This window comes from Anser anser (genome assembly GCF_964211835.1).
Source record: "Anser anser genome assembly, chromosome: 4".
Taxonomy (NCBI): Eukaryota; Metazoa; Chordata; class Aves; order Anseriformes; family Anatidae; genus Anser; species Anser anser.
In genome coordinates, this window is record NC_139724.1 from 40,537,159 (window position 1) to 40,562,106 (window position 24,948).

The 24,948-nt window shown below is 39.5% G+C and overlaps 1 protein-coding gene across 9 annotated transcripts in view; it reads right to left on the reverse strand.

Annotated features, from left to right (window-relative positions):
- Positions 1–24,948, reverse strand: part of PCDH10 (protocadherin 10) — a 321,360-nt gene that overhangs the window by 168,778 nt on the left and 127,634 nt on the right. The window contains exon 7 of one of the 9 annotated variants that reach the window (XR_014583045.1): positions 19,450–24,867. The exons of the other annotated variants lie outside the window; for them this stretch is intronic. The gene's annotated coding sequence lies outside the window, so the exon portion shown is untranslated. The remainder of the gene's footprint in view (positions 1–19,449; positions 24,868–24,948) is intronic. 9 annotated transcript variants of the gene reach the window in all.

Sequence of the window (24,948 nt, forward strand, 5' to 3'; positions counted from 1 at the left end):
ATATATATGTATTTAAAGTCTGGCCATTGCTACAGGCAAGTGCTTTATTTTGGCACCAATCTTTGCTCTGGATTATGTCCATGCTGCGCTTGGCCCCAACACAGCCCAATGACACTGTCTGCAACCGAGCCGACAACTAACCCCGCACCTGGGATGCACGTCCCTCTTTCACCTGGGAGCTCCATGACCCAGCTCAGCTCTGCCCCAAGCCAGCCCCGGGCTGAGCCACCCAGCCCCTTGGGCAAAGCGCAATGAGACTCAGTGCCACCATCACCCAGGTCTTAGCTCAGACCAGAGCCGCTCAGCTGGGTCGAACCCAGCCACCGTGACTGCCCTGCTACCATGCTTGAATACGCTGGGGCAGGAGGGTGCCCCTGATATGCTAACTAGAACTGCACAAGTGTTATTTCAGAAGCGCGTTTCCTTCACACAAAGGCAGGGAAACATTTGCTGCTGATGCATTATTACGTGCTCCTGCTTTAAGCTACGTAAATCATTCGAGCCTGCTTGGCAATTAATTAAGAACGCAGCTTGCTTTCACAATGTAAAGAACAGTTAAATAATATCCAGTCAGCACAACTTTTATTAGATTCCTCTACAGGTGATAAATTTCCTTGCTATACCTGGAGAAGAAAACTCTTTCCCATGTGATTAAATCTCGCCTGTCTGTCCCATTCATATTGACCTGTGCTCTACAGGATAAGTAAACTCAACAGAAAAATCGTCTTTGACCATATTACACCATCTTTTTTGGAAGATCCTTCCTTGTACCCTACTGTACTAACACTCTGGCAAGTCTCAGGATATGCTTTAAGATAAGGTTAAACCCTCGGAAATCTTACCTAATCTACTGAGCATTTGCAAATAGCAACATGCACAAAGACAAAAAAAGACCTACCAAGTATGGGAGAAGATATATTTAGCAGAACAAAGTACAGTTCTTGAAAATTAGAGACAAAATTGGAAGTAGCAACATACATTTGATCACTTAAACTCATTTTTAGATGACCCTGTTCATAAGGTTACCATAAGATCATGCGTCTGGGGTGAACAGTATGTTTTAATAATATCTAAAGAAAATTAACAAGCTTTCCTCTACTTTCCTGCTCAGAAAGCAACTGAAATTTAACCCATGTGTCCTTAATCACATTACTGGGGTACAGGCAGAGCTGCCAGAAATGTTGTTCTCATGTGAACTGCTAGGCTTCTCCTCCCTGTGAGCTTTCTGTAAGGGAGGAAGAAGATTTGGGACCTTTGGGACCAGTTGGGCAACCTGACTCAAAAGAGGAAGTCCTTAAATTCTTCAAATGTTTTAATGTTATTTTTAACTCAGTACAACTGCATAGGAACCTTCCCCTGCTCCGCTCAAAACCAAACACGGCACTGCAAGCGAAGGAACACTCACAATTATACTTCCCTCTACACCCGATACCTTGCAAGGGTAAATTTTGCTTATGCAGCCTTGGAAAAACACAGCCAGAGAATTACGCAGAGTTGCTGTTATTAGATTTCTATAGCAAGAGTGAGAGAGCTGCTTGTGACTTCACGTCAGAGGCCACCCACATGAAAAGGCTGAGAAAATTATCCTAGAACATGACCACAAAATTTAAATGAAGTGTTACACAAGGGAAAACTGTCCAAACACTTATATAGCATTGAGTTTAAGCACTTCTACACACTCATTCTCTTAAACATCTCCTGCACTGAATACTGCACTCAAACTGAAAATAACAGCAAGGCAGTAAAATTTTCCATTGCCCTTTTTGAGAGAGCCAAATGGAGGAGTTTTGCTTTGAATTCTTTCTTCTGCTGATGAAGTGACAGCCTTTCCTTTTGAGAATCCCCCTTTGAAATTTTCAGGCAATCCTAATATACAGCATGGTAAATACCTACCTCCTACCTGTCCCAATGCTTATCAAAACCATGAGTTTGTCCACTGACCTCATCGCATTACAACAGACTACTTGATAGGTAACACTTGGCACTGACTTTCCTCAGCAAAGGAATGGATAAAATACTAATGCTTTTGTATGATCAATTATATTGTTATCTTTAGTTATCAGGTTTACTTTCGGGAATATTTTCAGGAGCTAATTCTCGAAATTTTACTACGACTTACTTTAAGAAATATGTGCCCACTTACTGCATTTAAAAGTGAAAATGGGTCCAAAAGTGCAGCACAGAATTCTGCATAAATTAAAAACTGCAGCACCAGAAACTTACAATAATGCAGAAAAAATGTCATTTTCCTGACCAAAGAAACTTTCAGATACACTAAGCTCCTAAACTGGAAGGTATACTTATTTTGCTGTGTAAACTCAAGGAAAAAGAAGACCAACACAAGTCTCCACAAAACCTTTTACACTTTTGGTCAAACAGCAGTCGTCTTTGCATACGTGCCCTGATTAATGGACACAGTTAGGCTTTCTCATAAAACGCTGCAGGTTTACAGTGCCACGCTGCATGCCGCAAATAGCGGCAGACATCTGAGATTGAGAGATACAGAGTAAATGATAATGCATGGCGAGACTCTCATGACAGCACAAACAAGCGCAGTGCATTCAGAACAGGGGTGGCTGTGTCATACGATGTGATATTTTCCTCAGCTCAGATCATTTCCTCTGGGTTGCCTCAATGCTTGAGCAGATTTTTATCTGAATTAGGGAAAGAAATGCCACTTGTTCTGGCTATGCCCTTCTCTTTTTTGCCAGGTTTTGATGTCCCTTCTGCAAGGATACTAACTGCAGCGGACTCCCTGCCTTAGGACACAGAGAAGAGAGGTGAAATATGACACGAAAGATGCCTACATCCTCACCCACAGGAAGTGATGCTCTCACTTCAGCCTGGTAAAAACTCTTCTGCTTGACCGCAGATTTATGGCTTTGCATAATAGATCTTGGAATAAAGGGCAAAACGTATCTGTTAGGTTTGGCTTAATTGTTTCAAAGGTAGCTACTTTGAAAATACAGTTTGGGAGTAGTCACACTGCATTCCTAACTTCAGTGAAATAGTAAATAAATAAATAAATAAATAAAAGCCCTAATCATGCCGGTAACTTCCTGTTTTTAAAGTGGCTACTTCTTATTTTTCCACATCATTTTTACTGTTTTTAGTTTCACAATACTTCACATGAAAAGAAGCTTTCTCCCTTTGCAGCCCAGCAATTACAGTGGGCTGTAAGAGGCTCAGATTCAAATCTAATCTCTCCCTGAATTAAAACAAGCATTTAGGAAAATACCTTCCACACAAAGCAATAAAGTATTGTGTGCTGGGGCCCCCTCAGTCTCTCATTTTTCCTATTAGGCACTTAAACATTCATTAATGCAGGAACCTGGGCATCCCCAGAGAGCGTTCTAAGCAGCGGGCTACAGAGTTACTTTTTGTGTTGCTGACCAAAATAGATGCTTAAGCATTTTATACATAGTGGAGCTGTTCCAACAGAAAAGCATGACATTCTGTAATAGCACAGAGCTCCACAGTTAGGCCACTTTCTTCCAAGTTAGGGGAGAAAAAAAAAGCACATCTTAAAACCGGTAGAGATTTGTACTGGTCCTGATCCAACACACATAAGAAAGCTGCAGCACCTGTTCTGCGATAGCAGCTCTACCCTCCTGCAAATCTAGCTTTTGCTTTTATCTAAAATGTCTGCAAATGCAGTTTTGGTTGAAAAAAGCACGTTTCTTTGATTAGCTGGAAAAAAGGGGGAAGGAAGGGAAGAGATCTGTTTCTTGTCAACTGGAACCATTTTTATTTATGTTTTAGTTGGTCACTGAACTGACAAATCAATTTATCATGCAGCCCAAGTGCAGATATCCTGCCCTGAAGTCAAAGCAAGCTGCACACATGTGGGCAAAATTTGGCCTTTGCTTTTTTTGCTGGGGAGTCTGGCTGCTATTGTAGGCAGGGAGGATTCCATGGCAGAGAATGCCAATGGGCAAATGAAAAAGAGAGAAGCTTTATACAGATTAACAGATTACAGTTTCTCTGCAAGATATAATTAAAAGAGAAGGAAGCTTAACTTCTCTAATTCCTAAAATGGAATAAATCAGAGCAAAATATCTTGTATTTTTATTTTCATAAAAGTAAGTATATGTGTTTCACAAAGCATTGTATTAGTACCCATTTATTCCAGCAGTAACAAAGCAGATGTATCCATTAACAAACACCTGCTGAGATAAGCACTTTGCACTGTACTAATTCATACCGCTATCTATTATATATTGCTTTTTATAATTTCATCTAACTTCTTAATTCATAATCATGCAACAATTAAGAGGTAATGTAACCAAGAGGTGGAAATGTGGTAATTTTCTGCAACCTAAAGCAAAACATAAATCCCTGTAGCAGATTTACTTCTTCGCCATGTTACTGCGACCAGTCTGAACCTATACAGAATTACTACTAGGTACTTCCTGGTGGTAAGTAGGAAAAATTTTCTGCTTGCTATTTAAATCCCCTATCATAACTGACCAAAACTGGAGGTTTCTGGGGAGCACGTGGACTGCTTCTGGATTAAGCTTCTCTGAACGTGTTGAATAAAAGGATGCAACAGAAGTAGCACCAGTAATGCAGAGAAGCCCCTATCCACTGGGATACCTTGGGGCTGGACAGCATTATCACGTGGCCACAGTGCTTGATGGACCAAAGATCTCTGGAAGGTTTTTGGGAAACCACTGGCACACACTCTTGGTAAACGCAGCTTGGTATCACCCCTGAAGCAACACAGTGCATACATGATCAAATCTACAAGCTTCCCACCTCTCTCCAGCTGAGGAATCCTTGGCGGGGCTGTGAGGGCAGCCTCTGCCTCCATCTCTCCTGGAGCCCTTGGGTTTAGTGACCCAGTGGCCACATCTATCTGTCGCATTGGACTCGAAGAGTTCTTGCACTGCAGGATTTCAACAATCAAAAGGCAAGAAAGTACAAGTACATTCACCTAGCCTGACCTCCACTCTGTAAAATTCCCCTAAATTCTGCAAATTTCTGCATCAAACCAAGATATTCCAGTTCAACTGCTGTGTCTTTTAGGGGGATATGCAGACTTAATTTCAGGGTTCCAGTGACAAATAACCAACCACCACCTTTTAAGACATATTCTTTCAAATATGAATTAGGCTCATTTAAATACATATAACTTATTTTTACCTGATTTTTTTCTACCAAATGTAAAATCTACCCAGTCCACTCATAGTATAGTTCATTTGAATACAACCTACTCTTCCATTTGAATGAAAAGATAAATCACACAGAGAAGAAAAAAAAAAAGTAAATTAAATAAGAACATGACCAATTCCTTTCTTTGGAACCGGCTGAACACTCTGTCCTCCACTGATCCTCACCTATTTTTAAACATGAATTTTGTGAGGAGTCAATCTGACACTAGAAGTTATTTTTGTATCCCTAGAGTGGAGGAATTGTAAATATTCAAGAAAAAATTATCAGGAATCATCAGTAAGATGATCTAACCACAGAGTTTGAAATCTGCATCTAGCTGTAGGTTTGATTTCTCAGAAACTGAAGAGGTACAGATATGACTTTCTATTTTAGATCCACTGATCATATACAGAGAGAGGTTTAAGAGCTAATATTCTTGGCTCATTTCTGCTCAAACATTCACTGCAGAAAAAGATGAAAACAGGAACCATCAGACCATCCTTCACCTTCCTGCTCTTGACCCTGAACTTTCTTGCAAGGAATAGGACCTGTAGGATGTTTCTCTCTCACCACTCCAAAGCAGTTTATCCTGTGTTTAGTTAAGAAGACCATTTCAGACTCTACAGAACAAAGCAACTGGTGCTGATGTGGTGACCACACGGCTGCCAAAGGTTTTCACGTGGGCCATTTTTCCATTTGGCAGCCACCCCTCATGTTCTTCATGCACCATTTTTCCAGCTCTCCCTCTTCTCTACTCACCGTGCCCTCTCTTTTTACAGTCCTTCTCTTCCCCTTATTATGACTAATGAATCCTCCTTGAAAAATTTATGAAAACTTTTTAAAAAACTGAAAACTCCCTAATCCCTGAAAGACATCTTCCCCAGTAAAGAGGAGAAAAAAACACCGCACTATAGATAACAAAGTCCCAGGGTACAATTATAATATCTGTGCTCAATGTATTTGTCTTTCCTTTTCGTTCCATCCCTGCCTTCATACTCCGTTCACACTGCTTAGTTAGATACTATTGCTTTGTCGTCTTACTGTATAAGGGTAGTTCTTGTTCCCCATCTATCCTTAAAACACATCTATAGTGTTTAAATAAATAAGCAAGTATATTAAATAAAACATATCTTTTGAATTCTGTCTCTATCCCTGTGTTAACCCCCATGCTATGCATATCCTTATCCTATCAAAATTTGTGAAAAAATTCATGTATAAGACCAAATGAGTGCTTCCACTATGGATATAAATCAATTTATGTAATTCCATTGCAGGGTTTAATTTTATGGTAAATTTGAACTCTATAATAAAGAATGTTAAACTCGATATTTCTTTTTTCACCTCATGCTTCCATCAGTAATAAAAATCTGTTTCATAACAAGTAATTATGAACAGAGCATATGCATAGAAGACATTCCATCTATAGCAAAAAATACTGATGTTTGCAAAACCAGAACATCACATTTGGGGAAAAAAATCACCACACTGTAACCAAGACCCTTGCATGACATTCCCATGCTTAGGTTCAAACACCTTCATTAAGTGACTGCAATCTTCTATGTTGCTGTAACAGTGAAATCCAAATACCTGAACTACCACACTTGATAATGCTGTCGTGCATATGTAAAAATGCAAGAATGGTCAAAAGAAAAGAAGCTGAAACTCAAAGCTCTACCAGAACTTCATTTCACCCAAAGTGACCAGTATCTGCTGCTCCTGGGGGATCCCATCAAAAGCAGAGGCCCACAGACATGATCAAGCACTGGAGTGGGGTGGCTGGAGCACTGATGGCTGGTGCTTAGCGCAGCTGATGCTGGAGCTCCAGCGACCAAGGAAAATCAGCAGGGAGCTCACCTGATGGGCAGTTCATAGCAAAACTCACAGGTAGCTGCACTGAAGCAAAAGCAGCAGGGGATGAGCACAAAACAAAGATGCTATAATCTGCAATCAACCAGAAAAATGTGGCAACAAACAAGAGCAGTTTTAGAAACAAGCCTAAAGCCGAAGCAGACAACACATTATGGAACAGCACAAAGCACAGGCGGCTCCTCACACCCCACAAGGCAGGCAGGAGCTAGCGACGGGTTTCAAGCAGCTGGTTACAAACAAACCAAAATGTAGAACCCATTCAGCAAATAGAAATTTTCTTTTGGAAGGAGCCCTATTTCTTTCCTTTAGTCATATATTTTACACTTGTCCTAGTACTGTCGGATGGAGATTGAAAATTGTCAAACTCCTCCTCTCTCCAACAGAGGAAATGACAGAACCAAGCTGGTGAGTGCAGCTGCCCCGTTTGGCAAAACGGAATTGGAGTTAACTAACGAGGAATGGGGAATTCAAGCCCCTGCCTATATGAAGAGGCATATCCATTGGAGGCATTCCCCATTCTCCCTATGGACACTCTGAAACTGCAGAGAGCAATGCTCAGCTAGGGCAGCTGCAGCACTTTGGCCACCTTAGCCAGAAAGGGAGCATGGAATCCCTGATCCAAAAGCTGACATGAGAGCTGAGGCTGTCCTTAACGCAGAGACTGGAACCCTCACGTGAAGGCAAAGCATTAAACCTTGTGTTCGCATATATTTTCTCTCCGGCCCACTGAATCACAAATTATTTTCTATCTAAAACAACCAAGATATATGAGGTTAAGGAAACTCCTTGTATGTCAGAAGAGATTCTGAATTAGCTCAGGTCCAAAGTAATGTGGGTGAATGCTTTAACTGTAAAGCAAGTGCATGCACAGGGAAACTTTCATATCGTCAGCCCTTTAGCTTACTTCCTTAAATCTAAGGAACTTTATTTTTTTTTTTTAATCAACCTCTATTGAGTGTTCTTGAGACCAGCAAGCTAGGCAGAACATGAAGGAGAGGAGGTGGTGTTCTGCTTCTCAGATATCTGCCATGACACGTGGCAGAGGAGAGGTGGCTATTTCACCCCACACATACATGACAGCCGGGCTCACCCCTTCCTGCATATCTCCAGGAACAGAGAAAAGACCTGAGGGAAGTGGAGACACTGCTACTGCTGGCCTTTAACTTAGGCCTCGGCATTGCTCCCTCCTTATCTGAACAGACAAGTCTTTATGAAGGCAGAGCTCACACATATCTCTGGGATCTGAAAGACGCTCTTCCTATATGGCAAAATTTGCCAGTTACCTTGTTATCTTTGACATAAAAGTACACATTTTTACCTTACATATGGGATGTTCTACCATTATCAGTGAGCTAGGAAGAGCCGTTAAGGAGGTCTCTGTAATCAATAAGCTGCCTGCATGCAACACTTCATCGCACCATTGCAAGCTCAGGGAGCACCTTAATCAGAATTTAACTCTCTGCTTTGAATCTTCTATGGGACAAGAAGAATCAGTTTAAGCTTCTGGACTCTTCCCAAGGCACAGCAGTAGACTGAGGATGGAGAGTGAATATCACCTGTGCATACTCCAAGGCCATCAGTGCCCCGTGGGAATTCAGAGAGCACGGCTGGGCAGCCTGGGCCATGGCTTCTCACTGAGGAAGAATTACTGAAAAAAAAAAAGAATCTGATTTTTTGCATTTAACCATGTTATGATGATTTTTATGCCAGATTCTTTCTGTGTTAACCACAGCAGCGTGCTATGTATGCTATCCACGCTGAATTTCTTAATATGTTTTGAATACAGAGATTCCACTTACTACTTCAAAAAATTAACTGTTAGTAGTGGTTATTCTGTAACAAACTGCCAAGTGACGCAATTAAAGAGAATTTCACTGCGGCATCATCTCTCCTTTAAAAAAAAAGTGTGGGGTGAGAGAGAAAGAGAGATGCCGTAAGTTCAGAAGCAAAACACTGTTATTATTCTGAAGCGGGAATGACATCCTTGCATTAACACAGTATGAAATCATAGTAGCAATTTTCATGCCATATTATTTCGTTTTTGTCAGGTCACTGATTTTCAATTTCATCAATACTACATAAAACTAAGGAAGATAATAGAATAAAAAGCATCCATTTGGACTCCACTACTGAAGCAAGAACCTGCTGCTGCTTCTGTGAATTTAAACCAACTGATCCACCCACAGAAAATATGGGTTACTGTTGTCCTGGGATAACAAGTAAATCAAACTCAGAGGTTACAGAAAAGGCAATATACCAAAGAAAAACTGATATAATTCTGAGTAAGTGTACCTTACCACAGTTTATAAATTCATCTTTACATTCTTCTAATACGTAACAAAGTAACCCAGAGAACATATGAAGCAAAAAACCAGAGTGCAATTTGTTTACACAGTCATCTGAACCCATGTTCTTAACTTTTCCCAAAAACTATTCATCTAAAGTGAAATTAAATCTGGGGTGATTTAAGTGATAATGTACTGATTCCAATCTTTCAGCTGCCTTTCTGTGTTTTCACTATATCATCACAACTGACCTAAGGGCTCCCAGTCCACGAGATACAACAACATACTGAAGATATACATAAGCCATTGTCAAAGTAATCCTGCAAAGACACCACTGGGGAGGACTATAGCTCAAGAGGAAAAGCTCATAAGACTGCACCTGGGTAGTAAAGAAGCCACTGGAGATGCACCTCTCCAGTCAGAGGCATTCAGGCTGGAGAGGGAAGAAGGAAGAACAAAGAAAGAGCAGCCATTGCTTACAAAATACCCAAGCAAGCTTGAAGTTGGGCACCTTGGATGTGAAGTACGTCAACGTTTGCTTCTGTATCTCATGGCTGCGCCACCACTCTCCTTGTCTGAAGCTCTACACATTGCCTCAACCCAACCAAGAGAACCGTTCTCATACAAAGTAACCAGACCTCCAGGTTTCCTCTCGGGCATACGCCTGTGCAGATCAGAGATGCCCTTGCAAGGACAAACGCCCGACTTGTTTCTTCAGAGCTGACTGGAAGCCCCTACAGACTTCCAGCAGTGGCGGGTAGTGGTGGCAGCGGGAGGGATGCAGCCAGTCCTCCTGCCTTTATTCTCTGTTTGCATCCACAGCAGGTGTCCCTCACTGACTCTAAGATGTGGGGTTTGGGTGTCCTTCCCAAATCTCTCACCCAGCTAATACTTTGGCCACATGGAGTCCGTGGGGAACGTCACCTGGTGCTCTCATGCCCCAATACGCTTGTTTAGGAACAAAAGAGACTGAAATAGGTTGGCTGGAAAGGACCTAAAGCTCAGTCTGGCCAAGCCCCTCACCTGGATGTGTGAAGAACCAGGCCACGCTACACAACCTACCCACCCACAGTTTAGGTAAGCTCCCAGGATGACAACAATACGTCTATTTTCCTCTGTAAGAGTTTACACATGGGCAAGTGCTGTTATGTGCTCCATTGCCCTGCCAATACAGGCAGTCATGTATTTGCCTGTGAAAATACTGTGGATTAAAATGGACACTCCATGATTTTTTATAAAGCTTGATTCTTCCCATCTCTATTTGAAAATAATTAGTCCTTCTCCAACTCTGGATGATTAAAATGTAACTAACACCACACTTATTTTACATGATCAATGTCGGTATAATGAATAGCACATGAATTAATAATGTCTAGCCACTTTTTCTAATTGTTTCCTAATGTTCTGTTATTATATATTCATTTGATATTCACTGTAATGCTAGTTATCACCATTTTTTTCATTTGTTCCATAAAATCATGTAGTTTGCCTTTACTTTCTGCAAAAGAATTACAACAGTGAAGAACGGTCACCTGATTTCTCTATCATTCTCATGTTTCCAGAAGATGCACAGTCACTCACAGACGGTGTTTGTTTGAAAACAAACCAGCAAGCAAACAGCACTTTGCACAGGGTAAATGCTCACTTGGGGAACCGGGTCTCTTGAACAGGATGGTCAGTCACTGCCCAGAGGTCTAAAGGAGTCTCTATTACAGCATCTTCAACCAGATTGGGTTAGATTCCCCTAAAAAACCCTTCTCTCCATCTCTTATAATCTATCTGGCTGCTGGGCTTGTGCGACCACTCCAGGACAGGCATTATCCATCACTGCTGGTTGTCTCAACACACAAAACGTATCCTGTCTACCTTAACTAGACAAAACCACTGTTCTACGTAGCCATTTCTGCATCCACAGGAACAGTTTCTACTGACTGCTCCCAAGGGTCTCATCTACATGTAATGTTTGACCCTGCAGGAGGAACCCCCAGGAAGCCGGCTGGAGCAGCCCAGTTCCCACCCAGCACGCAGGCAGAGCCCGTCCAAAGGTCCAGGCACAGTCAGAGGTACAGGATGGTCCAAAATTCCCGACCAGAGCCCTCCTACACCACACCAAGTACTTCAATGGGGGGTCTGGGAGTTCAATCAGTCACCTTGCCTCAAGCTGACCCATCATCCCAATTCTGCTGGGCACGGAAGGGAAGCTCCTGTGGCACCCAGGGAAATGGCGACTCCACTGCCCCGAGGGGGCACGCAGCACCGTGCTGACACCCAGCCACACCACAGCCACCACCACGGTTCAAAGTTGAATTTCATCCCTACATCCCACTTGTAACTTCAGTACCATAAGCTCTTGTCACAAACCTCTCAAATCTGGAAATCTGGTATTCACTCTTTGATGCTTTTTTTTTTTCCTGGATATACTGAAACTAACAGCTGAACGCCCCACATCTGCATTAGGAATTTACTGTCATCGCTGATCTCTGGTTAACATCCCTGAAGCCTCTCTTTCCTGTTGGCAAGCAATGAGCAGTATAACGTCACCGAGAGAGACTAAATGAGCACATACTTCTGGTGCAAATGTACAGATATCCTATCCTGCACCATCATCGCCCATTCCCAGAGAATCTTGAAAGCCATTATTTGAGTCAAAATTAAAAATCACGCCAATTCCAGTGCATCTGTTCACAACTGCTTATGTCCCTGAGAACTGACTTTTTCTCACTCCCATGGCGTCCCAATTTTCTAGGTTGCATCAGCCTTCTTCTTATGAGGTTCCTCTACTCATCTGTTCTTTGATTGGGAGGAGCCATCAAAAGGAAATCATATTAGATTGGTCACAGATTCACAAACTTGCCATTAAGCAAGACAAAACATTCTAATTACATGTATTACTATACACACACACAGGAGAAAAAACGAAATGTGCCGTGTAGGAACACATTCTTTTAAAGCATGGCACCTGAATGTGGTGGCAGTAAGCAGTGCTGTATTCAAAGGAGTGTGTACGAGTACTGGTTTCAGTTGTTATTAGGTTTTGTTTGGCTTGATCGTAATTCCAAGCACAGAATCAACTAAGACAGACTGCTCGAGACAATACCACAGACTATTTTCTTATTATACACAAGAAAAAAAAATGCATTTTGTGGCTATTAACACTCAGTGAAAAAGCTCACAAAATATAAAATATGATGCAGGATGACTCTAGACTTGGTTTTGTGCCCTCATCTATGTCTCCAAAACATCTTATCATGCAAAATAAGAAAAGTACTTCACATCAATATTTTATTGAAATTCTTTCAGAGAAGACTTATATACATTATATTTTCAAGATGAGATGCAGACTATTTTAGTAGCAGGAGAGAGCAATATATTGGATAATAGCTGACATTTGACTCCCAGGGATTTTGTTTTATGAATCAAAATTCATTTAGTGATAGTAAAGTAGAGGAGTGTGGCTAAGAAATCGATAGAAATGTTCTGTATTCTAGTTATGGAACATAGAGATAACCCTAAGTCAACATTAATGATGCTGGGCTGTGTAAACATTGACAAAGCCAAAGAAATGATTTTAAATAATAGACTTCAACAAGCAGATATCAACAAGCTGTATTAATGGAGATTGCTGCCATACTTTATGATGGCTTTAATTTATTCAGAATGTGGAAATGATCAGTGGCATCCAATTGATAGCTGTAGCATGATGTAATTTGAACAAATTTTTCAAATGACTTTACAATGGTCATCTCCTCCTTTCCTCTAACAGCTGTGAAGTAACAAAATCTCTTTTTAAATGCATAATATTTATTTACTGGCTCACCCCAGCTCATGCCAGTTGCCAAAGATGGCTTTGTTTTTTATTTTCCTTATTACCAATGAACACACTAAGATGACACTACTGAATTTAAGCATCCCATGCATTAATAAATCAGGTAAACATCCAAAAAAGAAGTAGAGCAGGGATCTTGTATTTCCTGACTATCCTTAATGTGGCTGCTACTGGAGGAGACTGTTTATGTTCAAAGAAAGAAACATCAAAACAGAAAAGAGGGATGAAGATGTGAGCTGTCTATTCTATATACGTCTGATTTAACCCATCTTCTCAGCTCAGAAAGAACTGCCAGTCATGACTGACCCAAGGAAAGAGGTAAAACAAAAGGAGGGGAAAAGAGTCTTTAACAAATATATCTCCAGCAGAAACAAAGAAGCAATATCAAAAGTAATGCGGATAAAGAGCAGGATACATTCCAAGTAAATATATCAAATATTAATTCTAGGAACAACTATTCTTCAATTTAAACATTTTTGTTTCTGAACCCCAGAAGCCTAATCCAACTCTTTGATTAGGCTTCAAATACAAACAACAACAAGAAATAATCTATTGCTGTTCTGTTTTTACTTTAGGGAGTTTATTTTTATTAACTCTTCACCTCTTTGGATATCACAACTAATTTTTCCCTGATTTAACTAGCTGCTTGAAATCAGAGGCATTCGTGAGATCTGTGAGCTAATGCTTTAGAGCATCCCCCTAATTTTCAGTTTATTCAAAAACAATTCCATTTTACTGCTCTAAACGATCGAGTGTACAACAAAGAAAGCTGTCAGATATACCTACAAATATGCAGTGCAGGACTCTGCAATATACGTCTTATTTCCTTAAATCTAGCAGAAATCAAAGGTTAATAGTGAATCGTTTTTAAAATGTGGCAAAAAAAGCCATTACTACAGTGCATGACAGTAACTATGTGAAATTAATTAGAAGTTTCAGCCAATGTCACAAAGGCAAGAATAAATACACATTTTGGGTCATCATTTATTTACTGAATCTTCCAATACTTGTGAGCAAGCATTACTAACAAGGCCCTAGCTCCTACACTTCTGAGGGAGGAGCTGGAGGGGGGGAGCAGATATCTACCTCTCATGGTTATAAAGACAGGCTCAAACATGCAACTTTAATGTGCCTCCAAAGACACAAATGAGAAAGAAAATAAAGAAAAGACATTCTGGATTCTTTTTTATTTCATCTTTTAAGCAAAACTCCTGATTCCTGTACGTTTAACGTAAGCAATACCGTATATTCAAAGTGTCAGTAAGGAAAATCTTTGCCAGCAGGATCAACACAAGGAGAATAAAGAATAAAAACACCCTGACAAAAGAAGGTGTCTTCTCTCCCCTTAGTTTGATTTCTTACTAAGAAATCAAAATATGCTTATTACTGTCTATTGGGAAATGCATATCAGTTCCACCTTTATTTTATTAATATTTACTTAGCTGAATACCTAGCACTGCTAATCCATATTTTATGAATATCCGTACACACACACACGGAAATTGTTTCCCTTGTAACACAAAAGAACTTTTTCTCTTGGTGAGCATCTGTGGTTTTTTTTTGAACAGGGAGAATGAGTGAAAGTGGAGAAGTTCTTAAGACTGCTTGCAAGCCATGGATTTTTTTTTTCATCGCGTACCGTTTGAGCAGAAAAGGAGAGAAACTTTTCCTTTTGTCCTTCATTATGCCCTTACCTACGTTATCTTTACTGAATAGTAATACATTCCATAAAGATAACCTAATTGTTTTTAGGAGAATAAGCAGCAAAAAACCTCAGCAACCATGAATAAAAATGCTTCCATATTCACAACCATCATCGTCAGGTATTTTTACATCTGCTATTTTCCTTTGCAAGGGTGTGGGGAGAAGCATTGGGAGTATTTTCTGTTCACTTCGGAGAGAATAACTCAATATATGTGTTTCAGAAACCATTTCTCAGGATCTTTCAATTCTATTTATTTCAAATACCAGTGCCTCAAGAGTAATAAATATACAACTGCCTGGGGACAAAACAAAGTGTTTAATCTTGATGCAAGAGGTTGCACAGTTGTTAAACAACAGAACCTTAGAATTTGTTTCTTTTAGACACAAGGAGAGAAGAATTTGATTCAGGATACTTTCTGATACCCAGATGAATTAAGAAACTTAGGCTGATTTTAGCAGTAAAGACAGATTAAATGAATGTTTTGTGCATTTTTGTATGCTGACCTTACAAACAGTTATTCAGCAAAAGGCAGATCATACAGGAAAAATCAGTCTATTTTGCAATAGGGCTATGCATAGACACTAACGTTCACATTTTTTCACTCTAGTTTGGGAAAATATGAACATTAATAGTTCCTTTACAAAAGCCTGATTACTAAACCGTTGCAGTGTACCACCACCATAAGCAAATCTAGATGTTCTTGCTTTGTTCAGCTCAAAGAAACATGCTGCTTTTTGAATTGTTGCTTAGTTCTGCCTTATTTGTATTCATGTATTCAGGATTACCCTAAAGTAAGTAACTCTTTCTGGAGTATTATAGTGATTTAAACAAAACATATCTTTGATCTTCATTGAAAGTGAGATCATTCATCTTCAAATGGAGAAGACCGTTTCACAAGACAGGACAAGCACCTATGCTTTGGCTTAAGAGATGTCTTTAGAAGCGTTAACATTATGTCTAGTCATCTCAGAAGACAACTTTGGTCTCAATAAAATAGCTATGCTAACCACAGATAGCAAAGGCATTAAAGATTACTAAAATGGCAACGTTATAGTTTGGCTGGGTAGAAACATCTCAAATGATTTCTCTAATTGTATTCTGGGCATCTGAACAATCTGTAGAACTTTTTTTTCTCTATGGGAAGCAGATTTCAACCCTACTTTTTCTGATTCACTGCTTTAACTGTAGACAACACACTATTTGGTATAGCAAGACAGCAGTGCCCAAGCCTGATAGAAACGATGGCCTGTAAGATCCTGCACAACGATACCAGACAGTCAGGCATCCCTGCTCTGTGTCCAGCCCACAAACTGGAAACCCAGGTTCTGTCCAGCAGACAAAGAAGTCAGCAACTACCTCATCTGGGAAAAAAACTGTACTGATGAAATCCAATAAATTTATTTCAATGTGACATAATGAGTCACAAGAATATACTTTGTTTTTAAACAGAAATATGTTTTGTTTTGTGTTTTTTTCCCCTAGTAAGGATGCCTAATTGCAACACTTAAGCAACTAAAGCTAAAAAGAACATTCATTATGATGTTCCTAACATAAGGCTTTTATATTCAAGCCAATCTTAGGTTTTCAATTCAGCCATTACAAAAAATGGTACAGAACCTCTGATGAGACAACAGGGAGGCTATACATAATCCTTTAAAGACAGATTAATGAATTCCATCGTAATGGTAATGTAGGCTTACAGAAATGAAAATAAATAAATAAAATAAAATAGAAACCTGAGAGCTTCAACTTCAGCATGCAAAGACGAGAATAGTTTCTACTTAAAGAAGACAGTATGACACAAGGCACCTAAATACTAGGACTGAGTATTCCTTACCTCCCTTACAGACAAAGATTTGGTCTTCATGTTATAGTGCACTGCTGAATGAGTACAGAAAACAAAGCTTCTCATTCATATGAAATATACTCCTAGGACCAAAATGGGAATATAGCAGTACAAAGACTCTGGTTTTGTTCTACATCCACCTAAACTGTAACTATTTGTTAGAAAATTTCTGTATAAAAAGACTGGTATTAGATAGTGCAGTTTTGGAAAACTATTATTATGAAACAAAAAGTTTTCCTTTTGTAACAATGTGTGTGTGTCTATCTATATATAGTAGAGAAAAAAGTCATCAAAATGGCCTTTTATTTTATATTGGTAAAAAAAATCAAAAAAAAATTAAAAACTCCTCTGGAAGTCAAAGGTAGATGATAAATAACCTTTAGAATAAGGACAAGTTGTAGATTGTGAAACTACCATGATCCAGGGGAAAACAAGCAAACAAAAAAAGAAACAACATGCAGCACAAGATATTTTTTTACAGGGTAGCAGCACTACTACTAGCACAGTATCAGCATCTCCATCCAGTCCAGAAGAAAATCAGCAGATGATCTTTAGCAGTAACACAGGCAGGTATAGACTGTCAAAGAGCAAGTACAACTGCATTACGTCATGAAACAATGATAGAAACTGGTCTTACTTGGAAGTGATGCAAGTGTAAATCCAGACTTACCCTCAGTTTTTCAAGCTATGACATTCTCAGCATCATATAACCACCAAGCACTCAAATCCTAGAATAATTTCTGATATTGTGCTAGGTCCGTATCATCAGTGAAATACATAATTATATCGCACTTTCTACATTTTCAATGTAAGAGGTAACATGAGAGAACATCTGGACGGAGACTTTACATACATGAACTCGAATTCCCTGTGACTGTGCACCAGCAGGACTGGCACTACTCCAGATTACAGCCTTTGCACAGCTGTGTAGGCTTTTCTGCACCACCACAAGAAGGAACCACCAGGCACCCTCCTCTGCATAAAATTCACCCACTACTGTGAGCACGCATTCACCCCGCTGCATTTGCTTGATGACATCAGCCTCAGTCCCGAACTGACAAACCTCCCACCTGGCTTGCCTGTTGCCTTATGCAAAATCCAGCACAAGCCGAGCAGCCAAGCAGAGAAACCTGTCCAGGAGGGGACCCTTGCAGCCCAGCCACTGGGGGTACCCTTACACGCAGTGCCCACCAGGCTCCTCTGAGTGCCTGCTGCTCCCGCAACAAGCCTCAGGGAACACTTCTTCAGCACAGAGCAGAGAACCGTAACCCTTAAAGGTGTTTACTTGTACCCCTATTCACTTAATCCTGCCTGGGCAAGAGCTTCCAGCCACCTCGGTCAGACCTGCATGCACCTGCAGGCACTGTTCACTTATGTGCCTACAGTTCGATGCCATTTTCTAGGCCGCGCATCTCGCTCCTGCCCTGCGCGATGTCCGCTTTGCTCTTCCCTGCTCTTCTCTCCCTACACGGGGATTTCCTCTCTGGTGACTGCCGTGTGGCACTGGTTGAGTCAACTTTCCTAGACGTGAAGCTTTTCTGTATGTTTTGTGTGACCAAAAAGAAGCTACAGGCATTGGGATGGATAATAAACACAGAAGTCTTTCTCCTGCTTCAGCTCCAAGGCAGCTACTGATCTGCAGATATTCAGACATTTCCCTATAGAAGGGCTCTATAAATATCTCTGCTGGTGATTTCTAACTTCCTTTGAAGTGTCAGGCACTTGACATTACCAGAGATTCCTCTGCATTAGGGAGACAGATGTGATATAACATATTAATCCCAAGAGGTATCTTGCCATATCCCCTCCTGGCACTCGCCTAAAATTCAGCAGAGAATAGCAAATTTAAAGCAAACTGCTTTGAAGAAGTTTGTTGTCACTTTATCCATTTAGAAAAACAGTGTCAAAGGCAAATACCATATCAACAGAATCTGCAGAACAGCCTACAACAGCACTAAAATGCTATTTCTTCTGCATTGTGCGGTAATTCAAAGGCCTTTGAGCAAGAATAGGTCAGGACCATGACACATTAGATCCCAGTACCTTTATTTAGGAGGGAATGCTTCATATACTCAGGATCAAGACCCTGCTGTGTAACATACCACCACAACCAAGGGGTGACCCAGGCCAGAAAAGCTTTCATTACAGGTAAAGGATCTGTGGTCCTCTTGCTGTGGAGAGAGACGGAGTATTCAACTGTACAAGGTCCCCAAAAAGGAGCTGGGAAAGGGTCAAGACAAATGACTGTTTACCAGAGAAGAAAGCCTTCCTCGCTGTGGTTGTAGTATACTTCCACAGAATATCTGCTAAGGCATAGCTAGGTGAGACAGGAGGGTAGGAAGGACAAGAAGTTCCCTCCACACCAAACCCATCCTTGCCTGCTAACACAGACAAGGAACATAGCATGCCAAGTGGAGATCACCAGGGACCCAGTGAGAGGGATTCACCGGCTTTTGACCACTATTATTTGTGGAAGTAATATACAGTTTTGTGCTACAACCGCAGACAAAATTCTAGCAGACTCTAGCAGACTCCATTGAATTGTAACCACTATACTGAAAGAGCATCTGTTTATAAAATACAAATTATATAAGGCCTTTGTCTCTCTTTTTTTTTTTTCCTTGAGATATGAAGAGCCACTTAAGCCCATATCTCCAAAGGTGTTTCTGTCTTGTATATGTCACTTAACTCCCACTGAACTTGGTACTTAACTGCCTTGGAGAAGCTGACATTTAGGTTTTATCTAGACAGTTTTTGAAAATACCTTCAACTCCCAGGGAAGTAAAGGAGCAAACATTAGCAGCATCTCTTAAAAATGGAGATTATTTGAGGAAGTCATGAATAATCACAAGCAGTCGAGCCTTGAGCAAGGTTTGCAGAATGATGCCCTTTTAAGGTACCAAGAAGACTTTAAGTAGTACAGAGATATGATCAAACCAACCTAGAAAATGAAAACAACAACAGGTGAGCTCACCTTATTTAAAATTTAGCCTGGCTATATATTTTGATTTTGGCTATCCACACAAAGCAGCTGTAGTCTATTTTTTATATTTTAATTTTCTAGTGATACTTAAAAACACATATAATTTTATTATCTTGATCTACAGAAACAAAGTAGAATTTAAAATGTCATAGTCAATTTCCAAAGGTCTTCACAGCTGTTTTTAAATACCTTTCTATTCATATTTCATTTTATGAATCATTTTTGACACTTCATCAACTCTGTTTTGTACTAATAAAAAAAAAAGGGTAAGTGCCAAGTTTGTGTCACACAGCATCAGATGCATCTAACTCTGTTAACTTGCATGCAATTGAGTTCAGTCCCTATGACCTTCTGTCCTTCAGTTTTAACCAGGATAGCACAGCTCGTTCCCCGCAAGTCACCTTTACAAGACATTCAAAATGCTTATGAAACAGATATCCCTCTCCCCTACTCCTCCTCATCCTTGTTTGGAAATTATTTATAACAAACATTCCTCAATACATGCGTGTGATGGGAAGACAGGAGGAAACAGACTCAAGTAACCACAGGAAATGTCATTCATCAGTTAATCAGACATTATCACCTCCCAAATTAAAATAACCCTTAAGTTGTTCCAAGGAACAACTTTGTTTTTCCTGATTTTCAATAATAATAAGAATAAATTATAATGTTCTTCCGCCAAGCAAAATACTCCCCCAAACCTGTCGCTTTACAAGTGATCACTACCACAGAGAATAGTGTGCCTTTACGTACTCTGCTGCCAATTTTTGGCTTTGTCCATGGACCCTGTTTTTGGAATATAACAGGCAGGATTGGTATGAGTTGTATGTATCAAAACCTGATGTTGTCTACTTTGTTATGCTGAAACAACATGAGGAAGTTGACCTCTTCATCTCTTTTTTCTAACAGGCATTCAAAAATGAGCAAGAAAAATGTTACACAGTCCCTCAGTTCATCATGGGAAAATAAATAAATAAATAAATAACAGCACTAGTTTCCTAAGGTTGAAAGTTATTTCATGTTAGATTTATCAAACATTAGAGGAGACAAGAAGTCCTTGTGAACGGATCAGTAAACTCATTCCAAAAATTCAAATCACTTCTACAAATGTCAAGTTTTAGAAAACAAGAGCCTGTGCAGAATACACCTATACAATTTTACTTAAAAAATATGCTTCAGAACACAATCCTCTCATCCTGTTTTTATTAAAACCATGGCACTAGCAACCACTGCCAATAAACACTGCTGATTTGAAGGCTGCAGCTGTATGAAGCAGTACCTTTAACAGAGAAGAGGAACTTTTATTAATAAAAAGTGCTACAAAACCTTATGATGTTTTAGAAGGAAAGCTGCATATCTTCTTAGAGACAACAACCCTAATCCTACTGAGGAACATTAATCTGTGCAGCTGAACTATCCACACAAGGCTGGTAAAATATTTGACTAAATTCTCACAGTTCTTTATTTCCAGGCAAAACTCTTCTGTAAACTGTTCTTAATGTTATCCAGGTGTCTAGAAGCAGATGAAAACCCTTCTGAAGAGTCCTTTTAATATAAGTTTAAAAGTAAACAATCATTCTGAAGTACAAAATAAAGAGGGTTTTCCTTCCCCCCTAAAGCAGAGCTCTGTGCTACTCAGAAGCTGCATTGAATTAAGGAATTCAGGGTTGGGGTGGGCATTGCAGTTGTATTCAAAAACAATTTAGACTACTGATACATTGATGGGAGTGGTCTTTTAAGAGAGGTATATATTTTAATTGTGAACTGCAGAAATTAATTTTTTTTTTTAATATTTTTTTATGCGAACCTAAAATGCTCCCATGCCCAACAATGCAAGTTATACTCAAAGCATTCAAAGCACAGAAGAAATACAGCTCTCAGAGTCTAGGATTACACAGGACAAAATAAAATACATAAACTATTTTTCAAGCACTAATAACAAAAATTTCTGGCTTCGAGCCCAGCCACAGATGTGCAGAGTGCAAAAGCCTCATGCACCCAAAGCAGGGGGACCAAATTCCCCTAAAGACTCCTGGTAACTCATGGCCTGTACCCTTCAGGAGCAAGGCTGGCTCCTCCTATTCCTCCCTATCTCTCCAGAGGGACACAGCTCCTCGTGCACTTTCTAACCTCTTGTGTCATCAACCTGTAAGGTCAGTTATGCTTCAGATGTATTTGAAAATACCTGCCTCTATTTGTTTCCAACTTCTTAATTATGACAGGCCTCTTAATGGGGTTTTCTAAAGAATCTTTTACTCGTTTGCTTTAGTTTTTGGATTTAGTATAATCCAAACAGAAACGTACCTAAGTATATTGCGCTGTATGCTTTATTTAAATAAAACTTTTTCACATCTTGAACCAGCCAGCCAGAACAAATATGGCTTCCAATTTAAGCAGGGAAGCCTTTTTCTTGTTCACTGGCTTACTTATGACTATACAATTTAATTAACATTTTTGTAATACCTTTTTTGCCAGATAACGACTTCTTTCTTCAACTTTGCCTTTCAAGCACGCTATATAATAAATCACGAGGGAAAAATCTTTATTTTTAATATTTCCATTTATGTATTTAATGAACATTATTGAATTTTTGCCAAGTACTTATTGGAAACTTAGAATAAATATCTGAACTACTATTTCATTTCTGTCTGTGAGGATGAAGTGTTCTGCTGACACTAGAATTTTAATAATAATTAGCTCCTTTATTAGAAATCTGCTCTTCATTTTCAGTAACATTGTAAAAGGCTGACTTTTAAACTAAACTAGAAATCAAAATGCTTCTTTTATTGAAGATTTTCCATCCTCTGAATACAAGTTTTGAGGAAATCTTCAAAAACAAACACAGACTGCAGAATACCAGGCTGTGCCCAGCTCCGGTAGCAGCCAGCACTGAATGTGGAGTTTTCAGCAACGAACACCAGCCTGCCCTTTGGAGCTGGCATAGCTCTGCCTGCAGCTCTCTCCGAAACACAGGCTGTGCTGGTCAACTTGTTGCATCTTTATGTGCAGCTTGTTACATCTTTCCAAACTTTTCTACCAGGAGACCTCATTTCCCAGCTGGCTCTTTGTAGGTGCACCAGTGGTCCCATCTCCCACCTTTGCCAAGGATTCAACAGTCTTTGAAGCCTCTGTTCTCATTTGTTAACCTACTTCTCTCTAAAAAAAATTGTTCATTTGCTTCCATTTACAGATATGCATTTCCTGAAGATAGCAAAAAGTGAAATGCCAGTACAAACACCAGAAATCTTATAAAAATTTGGCATCGAGTATTGTGTCATACACCCATGGAACAATTACTGTCAGTAAGTTCACAGGGGTGCACTGAGTGACAAATGGGATCTCCTTTGTTGCAGATCTAGCTCTAAGGAATGGGATCTATTGTTTAATTATGAAATATAACAAGCTTTCTTTAGAAAAGTGACTTTCCCAAGAAACTGTGTTATCCTCAGTATTTCAACTGTAGTATGAAATAGAACTCAATATTTAGACGTAATATTTCTTGCATGTGGATGCTTTGACAGGATCAGGTCCTTTAAAATAGAACTTTTAGTGCACAGTCCTTTATGTCTCTGTGTAAACTACCATAGTTATCTGAAGTTTTCACACTTATAATATATCTGAAGCATCAATTATAAATCAAAGCATTCAATGTTCAGTCACTTTCAAATTATGAATGCTCTTGATCATATTTCCTCTTACAGCTTTTTTGACAAACTATAAGACAAAAGATTTTTTTAAGCCTAATCTTTACTAAATAATTGGGTATGTAATTATTATGTTTTTGCATTTATAAAAAGGAACCATATATTTTCATTCTGAACTCTTTTTAGGCTAAGGGATCAACAAAACCAAACAAAAATCTTTTTGAGACCAGACTGTGTATCTCTCCTGTTAGCAAAGATCCTTCTCACAATATCCACAGATTCATCAGAGACAAAAGTTAAATGAAATATGTCAACACAGAGACATTATTAAAAAATTACAATTTGGGATACACGGCATATATGAAATTTAATGTACCAGAAGCACTGTAATGGGAAATTACAGTTTGGCAAGTACCGATGCCATTCTGATTCGATACACAGTCCTTGCTAGTGTTTTAAGAAGCCATATTATTTCCTTTTCTAGCCATTAAAAAATTCCTGATTCAATAGGTGAATATTGACTATGACTAAGCTGTAGGCCAATATTTATATGAGTGAAAAATAAATCTTGATAAGGAGTAAAATAAATGTCAGTATTTGGTACAAGTCTGTGCATATACACATACCCTTTGGCTTTAAATCAAGGTAGATGCTTCCCTGCCTCAGAACTGCTCTGTACCTCCCTGCAGTACGTTTCATCAATGCAGACCCACGATGAAGACCCAGTATGAAATACTATCCTCCCTTCTGCAACCAGAAGGAATAGAAATTGTGGCACATTCCTGTAACAACGCACTCCTGTGATTCATTAGCAGCAACGGCATAACAAGCAAGATGACTTGTTCAAGAAATGTGTTCTTCATACATAGTTCATGCAGAGGCCGTTCTTCACTTTTATCGACCAACCATAATTAACTCTGGATTTCTTCATCTCTAAGATAAATAATAACTAATCCCCAAGAAGCCTCCTCTTCTGGACTGCTTTCCTACAATTAGTTCATTTTTTTTTTGCTACAAAGAGCGATGCTTTTACCAAGATGTTCCCTGTCTCTCCCAGTCTGGGAGAGCTAGCTACAACAGTTACTATATTTTTATGCCATTCTCAGCTGTGGAAATCTTGGACAAGATTCACTGTTTACTGAAGTAAGTGGACAGCCTGCCATTGATCTCAACAGATAAAGTATCTGACCTTTTATGTGCAAGTTTTTGTTCCTAAAGAAAATCCAAGAATGACTAGAAAAGAACTATTGGAGGTTACCAAGAGCTAGTGCAGTCAATTTTTTCACTTGTGACTTTTTTCCTTTCCTCATATCCTGGTAACTTTCTAGATTTGTGGGAAATTCTTGAATTTGAAGACAGAACCTTCTACTATTTTTGTAAGAGACAGGCATGAAAACACAACCAATTTTTCGTACAGAGCTCTCCTGCAGGGTGAATGTAGAGGACAGCATGGCAGAGAGATGATGAAGGACACTTGGCAGAAAAGGTGTCTTTTCAGGAGATGCACTTTCTTCACCCTGTTTTGTTTCTTCCTTCTTCCTGCACTGTGTAAGAACTATAGAACAGATTTCAATATAATAATGAATATTGTAATAAACCTTTTTAAAAAACTTTTACTTTTCCAAACATTAATATT